Below are 11,560 nucleotides of genomic sequence, written 5' to 3'. Positions count from 1 at the left end.
AGCAAACTTTATCCCTCTCCCTGAGGAGACCTGTGAGGCCTTAGACCACAGATGCGTAGAGGTGATTGAACAGGTCTATTCCAGCAGGCCTGATTTAAAGGAGACGCCCCTAGACAATCCAGATGAGACTTGGTTTACTGATGGTAGCAGTCTGGTACATGAAGGGACTCGAAAAGCCGCATATGCCATTGTCAGTCTGACCAGGATAGTGGAAGCTGAGGCCTTACCAGGTGGAACCTCAGCACAGAAGGCAGAATTAATTGCTCTCACCCGAGCTTGTCAGTTGGCCAAAGGACTGAGAGTGAACATCTACACTGATTCTAAGTATGCTTTCTTAGTTCTACATGCGCATGCAGCGATCTGGAAAGAACGAGGATTTTTAACTGCTAAAAACAGTCCAATAAAACATGGGGAGGAAATTCTAAGATTATTGGAAGCTGTACAGGCCCCTATGGAGATTGCTGTTATGCACTGCAGAGGACACCAGAAAGGAGACACAGAGATTATTAAGGGAAATCACCAGGCAGATACCGTAGCTAGAAAGACAGCTCTTAATTCTTGTTCCATCATGGGATTAATACCCCATCCTGAGAATATTTCCTCTAAACCAGAATATACAGCAGGAGAAGAGCAATGGGCACTGGAACGAGGTTTCCAAAAGGAAGTTGATGGATTTACCCAACAAGGAAAGTTACTAACTCCTGGACCTATGCAATGGAATATTATTAAAGGGTCATGCTTTAACACTAGTGAAAACCATCTTCTATGGGAAGGGACTGAATAGCAAGTAAGGTAGAAGTAACTCAGAACTGTGCTTTCTGTGCCATTAATGAATGTAGAGGAAATCTTGATCCTCCTCTCCTAAAACCTGTTCAGCATCAAGGAACTTATAGGTGGATCGGCAGCTTGACCTCATGCAAATGATCAAATGCTCATATGTTCAAGTTATAAATATCTGTTAGTTCTTATTGATAGCTTCAGTGTATGGGCAGAAGCTTTTCCAATCTGTACTGAGAAAGCCAGAGAATGGCTTGGTGTTTCTGGGTCCAGTAGTAAAATCTGGACACAGGAAGTCATTTTTCAATCAACCAAACCTGTTTGTAGAGTTAATCCTTTTCATTGTATTAATGATAGAGATGGGTATGGCATTATGTTGCTTTGGTTTCTGTTGCTTTAACTCTTGTTTTTTTAAGACAGCAAACAACATTGTCCTCACTGGGTCAGAAAGGAACTACTAATCCTTCAGGGTCTAACCATTTCAAAGTGATATCCCTCAGTCTAATCCATCTGATCTTTTCTTTCAGATAACTTCAGGAACCCAACTAATTCATTACCAAGGGCCCTTCCCTGTCTACCTGCCTACATCAATAATAGTTTCTGGCATACAATGTTCCAACACTAATTCCACCACCAGCATGAACGTCCCTCCACCAATGTACTCATAAAATTATTTAGCAAGATAGGGACATACACCAACTTTCACAAATGGCCTAGAATACTATTTTAAGCACATCAGTGAAATTCTTAAATTTTTAAAAATAAGATTTAGATTCCTTGCAACCCTTCATTATCATACTCATAAATTGCCTTTCTTGCTCTTGTTTAAGTTGTAGCACTGTAGCACTGTTCTCCCATTGTTCATCAATTTGCTCGATCGATTTGCACGACTCCATTGTGAGACTTGTTACTGTTTTTGACATATCGAATACGCCACAGGGAGCTTGCCAGGCTCTGCCGTGCAGGTGGGATACTCTCTGTAGCTTGCCGGGCTCTCTGAGAGGGATTGAACCCGAGTCAGCCTCGTGCAAGGCAAAAGCCCTACCCTCTGTGCTATTGCTGTGCTATTGCTCCAGCCCTATTTTAAGCTATTATCTTAAATATTAAAGTTATTATATAAATCTATCTATTCTGTCTTTTGATAAAATTGCCAAATATACAACTTCAGAAACGATATCCAGTGACATTTCACCTAATGTATCCCACAATTTTGCAGAGGTTCATTCATACCAGTATTATATTTGTCTTGTTTTTTTTGTTTCATATATTTATTAATCATTGTAATCCCCAACATAATATATCAACATGTTTCCATACATTTAAAGGGGAAATAATTTTGGTTAAGTGGAAAATTGTGTGATGACTTCTGGAAGACGTTCAATTTTAAGCAGCTTTACGAGTGGAATATTTTGTTTAGAAGTCTGAACCTTCTTTCTTCAGTTTGTTGTAATCTACATTCATTGTGAAAACTTGTATTGATCATTTAGACCCAGTTTGTTCCAGGGCTCTGGGTTATTCTTTCTGTCCTAACTGACATCCAGATTGAACAAGGAGAGGTAGATGACATACAGCACTGTACCTGTTCCTCCAACTCCAGTAAATTCAAAGAGGGGGGATAAAGCTTGGGTGCTTCTTAGTCTGGCTGAAAATCTGACACAGCATGGTTGTGGTAGAAGCCTCAAATTGGGTAGGAGGACAAGGGCAAGTTCGCAAGACCTGGTCAAAGTACTCTCTGCTATTTCTCTTGTTTTGGGACCACACTTTTTTGGGGCGGTACTCAGAGATTACTTCTGGCTTTGTGCTTAACGATCACTCCTGGTTGTATATATGGTGGGGGAGAACCTATGTAGTGTTGAGGATCAAATTGGGTTAAATATATTCAAGGCAAATGTCTTAACTCCTGCACAGTCTTTCAGCCCCCCCTAAGAGATTCTTATAATTTTCTATGAATTGCTTTGCATAGAATTGTGTTGATTGCTACCTAGAATTGGATGTAATGGCATCAACAAGTTTACTAAGCATCAATAACATGGCCCACTTTTTTCCCCAGATGCTAAGGGAAAGACATGAGAGTGGAGTTCACCTTTCAGATTTAAGTGACTTGATGTTACATGTAAATTACATTTGCTTTTTTTTAAATGTAGTGGTCTAGTCTAGTGTATTTCAACTGCAGGTCATCTTCTGGTTGACCCCTTTAAATGACCCCTTTCACCACTGGTGAAAATCACGTAAATGGGGTCTGGCAAAATACTGGACTGCCAACAAGAAAAATGGGTAACAGGAAAGAACGTTTGAAGGTGCTGTGATGAGAAAAATTATGAGAAACACTGGTCTACACTGTGAACTCTAGGTGTGGCCACTTCTAAAGAAATCTCTAAGGCCTTATATGTTTCTGTTTTCTAAGACCGTTCAGCATATAAAGACTTTTTAGTTAGTATCTTCCTATGATATGTCATATCATCTCCAATTTACTAGTGATTTTTTTTTTTTTTTTTGCTTTTTGGGTTCACACCCGGCAATGCACAGGGCACAGGGATTACTCCTGGCTCTGCATTCAGGAATTACTTCTGGCGGTGCTCAGCTCAGGGAAACCATATGGGATGCTGGGAATTGAACCCGGGTTGGCCGAGTGAAAGGCAAACGCCCTACCCTCTGTGCTATCATTCCAGTGATCACTCCTCGTGATTTTTATTATAAATAATTGATCACATCTGGGAAGTTTCAGGAAAAACAGTTAACAGTTTTGCTCAATTGCTGTCTAAACACCTTTATCTGAGGGCAACATATTTATTGGTTCTTCTTTCTTAACTTGTGTAGTCTGGAAATGTTTTCTCGGTAGATTTTTTGAGTTTTTTTTTTTTATTTTGCTGTTGTTCAGTCTTTTTTGTCAAACTAGTTGTGCTCAGAACTTAACTTCTGGCTCTGCGTTCAGGAAACACTTCTGGCTCTGGGGACTACATGGGATGCCAGAGATCAAACCGACGTCAGTTGCAGGCTTCAGAAAATCAAGTACTTCAGAATCTGTTTAACTAGAGAAGTGAAAGACTTATACAAAGAAAACTATAAAACACTAGTTCAAGAAATAAATGAACACATAGACAGACCACTCCGTGATACTAAAGATAAAGGCATCTTCAAGTATGAAATACCACAGACTAGGCAAGTGAAATCAAAGATATATAAATGGGACTACATTAAACTAAGATACTTCTGCACTTCAAAGGAAACAATGAGCAGACTACAAAGACAACCCATGGATTGGGAAAAATTATTTACCCTATGCCCATCTGATAAGGGGTTAACATACACAATAAGTGAAGTAAGTAAAGGCCCTCCCGTTGATCGTCGATTTGCTCGAGCGGGCCCAGTAACGTCTCCATTGGAGACTTTGTTGTTACTGTGTCTGGCATATCGAATACGTCACGGGGAGCTTGCCAGGCTCTACCGTGTGGGCGAGATACTCTCGGTAGCTTGCTGGGCTCTCCGAGAGGGGCGGAGGAATCGAACTTGGGTCGGCCATGTTGGCTGCATGCAAGGCAAATGCCCTACCGCTGTGCTATCGCTCCAGCCGAACATACACGATATATTAATAAAACTAATTAAAACAGAAAAAAAGAAAAATCCAATTCCATCAAAAATTGGGGAGAAGAGATTAACAGAAACTCTCTCAAAAAAGAAACAGAAATGGCTAAAAGACACATGAATCTATACTATTAATCACCAAGGAGATGAAAAATCTAAACAATGAGACATCATCTCATGCCACAGAGACTGGCACATATCAAAAAGCAAATGATCAATAGCAACCTATGCTGGTGTGGATGCAGAAAGAAAGGGCCTGTCACTCACTACTGGTATGAATGCCGATTAGTACAGACTTTTTGAAAACCAATTAGACATTCCTCAAAAAGCTAGGTATTGAACTTCCATGTGACCCAGCAATATGGCTCCTGGGAATTTTTGGGCCCCCAAACACAATGCACTAAATCCATCTGCTCTCCTATGTTCATTTCAGCACTGTTCGCAGTAACCAGAAACTGGAAACAATGCAAGTGCCCAGAAACATATGACTGAATAAAGAAATCACATACGTCTACACAATGGAGTATGATGCAGCCACCAGAAAAAAAATGTAGTTATGAAATTTACTTATACTTGGACATGGAGTGTATTATGCTAGGTGAAATGAATCAGAGGGAGAGACAGACATAGAGTGATTACACTTGTTTGCAGGATATATATATATATATATATTTTTTTTTTTTGAGTATAACACCCAATAGAAATGAGGGCCAGGAAAATGGTTCCATTGTATAAAGTTTGCCACATGAAGGGACAATGAAGATGGGATAGAGAAAGGACCACTGTGACAAAGATAATTGGAAATGATCACTCTGTACAAGACTTGAGTGGTGAAACGAGGTAAAGTGATATGCATAATATTCTTTCAGCAGAAGTATTACCTAATCAATTTTTCTTACCATTTTGTTAGATGTGATCTCTGTCTTAAATCCACATTGACCCTGGTCCTAGATTTGATGCAAATGTTAAGCATGATCTTGCCCATCTTTTAAACCACCCCAAATATTTATTTTTTAAATTAGAATGTGAATCATCTCATATATTTCCTGCAGGGGCCAGGGAGGGATGTGAAGGACTGCCTCTGGTGTCTGGTCTGGTAAGCAAAATATTTCAGAGTTTCAGAGTCTGGAATTTGAGTTCAGTGTGGGAGGGCTGTGGGTTAATCAGTTTTAGAGTCTAAATGTTTATGTGATCCCAAATGAAAATATTTCTTTGGGGTGGGAGGGTCACACCTAGTGGTGTTCAGGGATTATTCGTGGCACTGCACTCAGGGTTCACTACTGGCAGGGCTAGGGGATCATAAACAGTGATGGATATTCAACCCAAGTTAATTGCATGCAAAGCAAGTGCCCTATTCACTATGCTCTCTCTGACCCCCTAAATGCATATATTTAAATATTAATTTCTAACATTATGGTATTAGGATGTGGGTCTTTTGGGAGGGGATTATATCATAAAACACATCCCTTGCAAATGAAATTAATGGTCTTATAAAAGAGGCCCAAGAGAGCTATCTCATCCTTTTCACTATGTGAACTGCAATGAAAAATCTGTGACCCAGAAGAGGCTTTTTCATGACCATTCTAGAACTTGGATCTCAGTATTCCAATATCCAGAAATGAAAGAGATAAATTTCTGTTGTTTATAAGTCACCCAGTCAATGCATTTTGTGATAGATGACTTAAAGGATTTAGATAGCTATTGAGTTCAGACCTAGGAATATAGTCACAATATACTACCTTCTGAGGCCCAAGTGAAATCCATAAGTGAAAATCAGATCCAAAAGAATTAGTAGCTGGTCAAAGCTGGAAAGCATTAAGAACAACACCAAAATGAGAGAAAAAACTGGGGTGTCTAGAATTATTTCTGAGTGAAGCTGAAAAACTCAAGCTGGTTTTTAATGATGCTGACTGAGATGATCTGGCTAAAGGGTCCAGAATCATAAAGAAAAAATACAAACGCTGTGTTCTTTCAAAGATGGGACTAGCTGCAGCAATGGTGATGCAATGGTCCCTTGCATTCTAGAACTGCTTTTTTGTAGGCAGTAAAAGCATTAATCCAGGGGGCTGGAGCAATAGCACAGCGGGTAGGGCATTTGCCTTGCACGCAGCCGACCCGGGTTTGATTCCCAGCATCCCATATGGTCCCCCGAGCACCACCAGGAGTGATTCCTGAGCACAAAGCCAGGAGTAACCCCTGAGCATCGCTGGGTGTGATCCAAAAAGCAAAAAAAAGCATTAAATGCAAACCCAAGAATGCTTTAAATAACCTTTGGGGTTTTATTACCCTCAAAACTAAGAATTTGTGGCCAGGATGGGAGAAGCATGATGAAAGTAGACTATAGACCAAACATGATTGCCACTCAATGCCTCTTTTACAAACCACAACACCCAAAAGGAGAGAGAGAACAGAGGGGAATGCCCTGCCACAGAGGCAGGGTGGGATGGGGGGATGAGGGATAATGAGATCAGTGGTGGTGGGATATGGGCACTGATGGAGGGATGGGTATTTGATCATTGTATAATTGAAACCCAAGCACAAAATTTTTAAGTCTACAACTGTACCTCATGGTGTCTCATTAATAAAAATTAAAAAAAAAAACCAACAATTTAGAATTTGTGTTTCTTGAGATCTATTTAAGTAAAATTATTTGTGGCTTGAGACAATAATTTTCTATGGAAATATATTTATGCTGCCTTTTGAAACTCAAAGTTCAATTCAACATTTTTGGAAGAAAACTTTTACTTTTATATTTGCTTTTGCAGGTCACAACTAGTCATGCTCATAGATTACTCTCAGCTCTGCACTTAGAAATCACTCCTGACAGAGTGCCAAGGATCAAACTGAGGTTGTTGCATACAAGACAATCATCCTACTCTACTATATCTCTGGCCCCAGAATTCTTTGAGTTTATTTAAAATTTTTGGGGGATGGTGGCCACAACAGTCTTTATTCAGGGCATATTATTGGCTCTACATTCAGTGTTCACTCCTTGTGTGCTGAGATCAAACCTGGTAGGCTGGATGAAAGGCAATAACTCTGGCCTCAGAACCTTTCAATTTAAAGAGTAAATAAAGACTCAGATAAAAATAAAACAAACAACAAAAACACCCCAATGTCATTTCTCCATCTCTCCCATTAAACAGTTCCAGCATAATGTGAAAAAGCAGAAACTGGCCCTCCAGTATCTGCATTCTTTGCCCTGAGGGTTAGCCTCACTTTAGTAATGCTAAACAAACATTAAGAGGCCTGGGAGAGAAGCTAGGGGCTTAGAATGTCTGCTTGCCCTGCAGACTTCCAGGTGAACAGCTTCATTCCCGGGGCCACCACTTGTGCTAAGTGCAGCTCCTAAGTATTGTCTGGCAGCTCTGAAGTCTGTGATTCCTGCTGCCACAATGATTTCTGGCCACACTGCAGTCAGGTCTGTATGGGCACCAGGCACCATATCTAAAGGGTGTGATCCTCAATGAGCACCACATGAAAAGGCATGGGAGGACTATAGCGGGGGCAGGAGTAGGGGCTCTTGCAAAATCACAGCCCTGGTGAACATTACAATGAGAATGCTTGGTGCACCATAACAAAAGGAGTCCCAAGCACCTTGCTGAGTTTTCAAGTACCAAAACCAGGAGCATAATAAGAAACAAGCATGCCACAGTGAGACAGTCAGGGATGTAAAACAAACAAACAAAAACCCTCCAAACATAAAAATATTCTTCCCCTTATTCCAATGGCAAAATTCCCCATAAATACTACATTAAAATATATCAGGTGATTACAAGTAAGGCTTGCTTCTATTTAAGGAAGTTTTGCATACTAAAAATATCTTGTACAATAAAACAGTTATTGCTTATTGGCAAAGTCTATAAACTGCTAAGTAAAAAAGCCCAGGGAAAGGAGTGTGATCTCTGAAGAGGTTGTTTTAACTTTGAAGGTTATTTGAATCAGGCACTCATCTCCTCTGATAGTGTTGCTCAGTGAGGTCTACGATCATTAAGTTAGTCAAAGAACAATATTAATTTGCTGCAGTTTATAATGCTTTCGAACAGCACTCTGTACACAATTTGGCCACTTACAGAGCATGAATTTCATTATTTAATTCTTATGTCACTTGAACTCACTTGTAAGTATTGTTTGATTGAGAGACTCACTCCTACATCTCTCCAAATCTATCTATGGTCATTTCTCCCTTACGGTTGTCCTGGGATATAAACTTTTAGTGATTTACTTCTCAGCTTTGACTGAGTCTAATGAACAAAACCCAATTTTTGTTCTGCAAAACAAAATTTAATTTTGTTTCTTGTTTATCTATTTAATACAAGAAAAAACATTTTCTGTATAGCTATCTATCCAAACTCAATAAAGCTTCTGTCATCCTTTATACCTAGGTGCCTAGGATTAAAGCATATTCAGTAGGAATAGTCTTTAGAAATACTCTTTTAGATTTAGGAATAAATGTAGGAATACTTTAGGTTCATAGCAATATGGAATATGTCCTTATTCCTCTGCACATTTTGCTCCATTTGTTGTCATATTTATACCATCAGACTTTCGCACTAGTCCCAAACCAGTAATCTATAACTGTTCATAATATAAGTTGTAGCACTGTAGCACTGTCCTCCCATTGTTCATTGATTTGCTTGAGCAGGCACCAGTAACATCTCCATTGTGAGATTTATTACTGTGTTTGTCATATTGAGTACATCACAGGGAGCTTGCCAGGCTTTGCCATGTGGGTAGATACTCTCGGTAGCTTGCCGGCTCTCTGAGAGGGCCGGAGGAATCGAACCCAGGTCAGCTGCAAGCAAGGCAAATGCCCTACTGACACTGGACTCATTCATCATCTAGGTGTGTCAAGGGCTCCAACCACTTCCCACCTTGTTGCCACAATGCAGTGACATCTTCCTGGGTCTAGTGGACCAGGAAAGCCCTTGCCACCTAGTTCTCAAGTGCAGGATACTCACCTAGAAACAATTCTGCCTCTTCAACATCACCATCTAGTAGGGCTTGATTGTTCTCATATCTGTCCTGAAATACCTCTCTTTTTCATGACCACTGAAATAGCATATTACAGGTACAGAGATTATTAGAACAACAGATATTAACTAGCAACCCCTTTCTGAAAAATAACAAACCAGATTTTAACTCAAATAATTGGTAATCAAATCACAGTGACCACAGCAGACTGGGACAGAAGTCCATGCAAAACATCAAGCTAAAACAAAGCCTCAAGCTCCATCAAAGAGGAAGTGAAATCAATGCTTTGTGGAATAGCCATGGAAATATAGCAACCACTTGAAAAAATTAAACAAACACAAGGATCCAGGTTATCAAAGAATACATACAAATGGAATTGAAAGACTTAAAAATACAGTAGTTAAAGTCACAAGGAGAAAAGAGTAAATGTTCAATCACATCAGAAATGAAAGGTGAGAAATTACAATGGATCACTCCTAAATTCAAAATATAATGAGAGGCTACTCTGAAAAACTTTATGCTCTTAAACTGAATACACTGAAGAAACAGATTCTTAGAGTCATGTAATCTCCCAAAGCTGAATGATGATAAAGTAGAACGCCTAAAAAGGTCAATTACAAGCAAGGAAACTGAAACAGTAATTAAGAATCTTCCCAAAAACAAAAGTCCCGGCACTGGTAATTCTATCACGGTCATGGTCACGGTCCTCCTGTTGTTCATTGATTTGCTCGAGTGGACCCAATAGTGTCTCCATTGTGAGACTTTGTTGTTACTGTGTTTGGCATATGGGACACATCACAGGTAGTTTGCTAGGCTTTGCCGTGTGGGCGAGATATACTCGGTAGCTTGCCGGGCTCTCCGAGAAGGGTGGAGGAATCGAACTCGGGTCGAACATGTTGGCTGGGTGCAAGGCAAACGCCCTACCCGCTGTGCTATTGCTGCAGTCCAGGTAAATTTTATAAAACCTTTCAATAATATTTACTGCCTATACTAGAGTTCTTCCAAAATAAAGACACAGAAATCCCTCCTAACAACACTTTGTATGATGCTAACATTACAGTAAACCCAAAGAGATACTTTGGAAGTATCTTGGAACACAGAGATACTTCCAGAAAAGAAAATTTCAAACCATATCCCTGATGAAAGTTACTGCAAAAATCTTTATCAAAATCTTAGCTAACCGAATCCAGTAACATATCAAAAAATCACACATTATGATCAAGTGGGATTCATCCCAGACATGCAAGGATGGCTCAACATACACAAATCAAATAATATAATACACCACATTAGTAAGAGGAAAGATAAATTAGTATGATTGTATAAATTGATGCAGAAAAAGCCTTTGACAAGATTCAAACATCCATTATGATAAAACCCTCAAAAAAAGAGGGTGGAAGGAATGTGCCTCAAAATAAAAGTTGCCATATTTTTTATTTTAATGTAGGAATTGCTATTTATTCAGGCATTGATTAAACTGATTGATTTGGTCATAAACTCCACCAGAAAGTAGCCGTCTTTAATATGCTCACAGTCAGTATAAATTTTTTAACTTTTTTATTGAATCATTGTGAGATAGACAATTACAAAGCTGTTCATGATTGGATTTGGATTTCAGTCATACAGTATTACAACACCCATCCCTCAACCAGTGTACATTTCTCAGCACCAGTGTTCCCAGATTCCCTCCCATCCCCCACCCCTTGCCTTGCCTCTAGGGCAGGTGCTTTTCTTCTCTCTCTCTCTCTCTCTCTCTCTCTCTCTCTCTCTCTCATAAATCTTAATGGTGAAAAACCAAAAGAATTCCCTCTGAGATCAGGTACAAAGCAAGGATTTCAACTCATTCATCTTCTATTCAACATAGTATTAGAGTTCGTGGCTACAGCAATCAGGCAAGTAAAACAAATCAAAGGGATTTAAATTGGAAAGTAACTCATATTACCAGTATTTGCAGATGATATGATGATATACACAGAAGAACCTAAGGAGTATATAAAGAAATCAACAGTACAGCGAAGTGGTCAGGTACAGAGCAATTCACAAAAATCAGTCGCATACTTATGTACACAGAATGAATCAGAGGACAAAGTGATCAAGGAGTCTATCCCATTTAAAATAGTATCAAGTTATCAACTATCTAGGAATCAGCTTAACAAAAGAAGTGGGAGATGTATACCATGATAATTTTAAATCATGTAAGAGGTAGAAGAAGACATTAAGAAATAGA

At 39.4% G+C, this 11,560-nt stretch overlaps 1 pseudogene; it reads right to left on the bottom strand.

Moving 5' to 3' along the window:
• Positions 1 to 2,190: 2,190 nt before the first annotated feature.
• Positions 2,191 to 2,439, bottom strand: LOC130034275 (cytochrome c oxidase subunit NDUFA4-like; annotated as a pseudogene).
• Between the last annotated feature and the right edge of the window lie 9,121 nt (positions 2,440 to 11,560).

The sequence above is a fragment of the Sorex fumeus genome, unplaced genomic scaffold (genome assembly GCF_029834395.1).
Source record: "Sorex fumeus unplaced genomic scaffold, SorFum_2.1 ptg000058l, whole genome shotgun sequence".
NCBI classification, from domain to species: domain Eukaryota; kingdom Metazoa; phylum Chordata; class Mammalia; order Eulipotyphla; family Soricidae; genus Sorex; species Sorex fumeus.
Note: the sequence above shows the minus strand (reverse complement) of the source record. Positions and strands in the feature narration are given on the sequence as shown.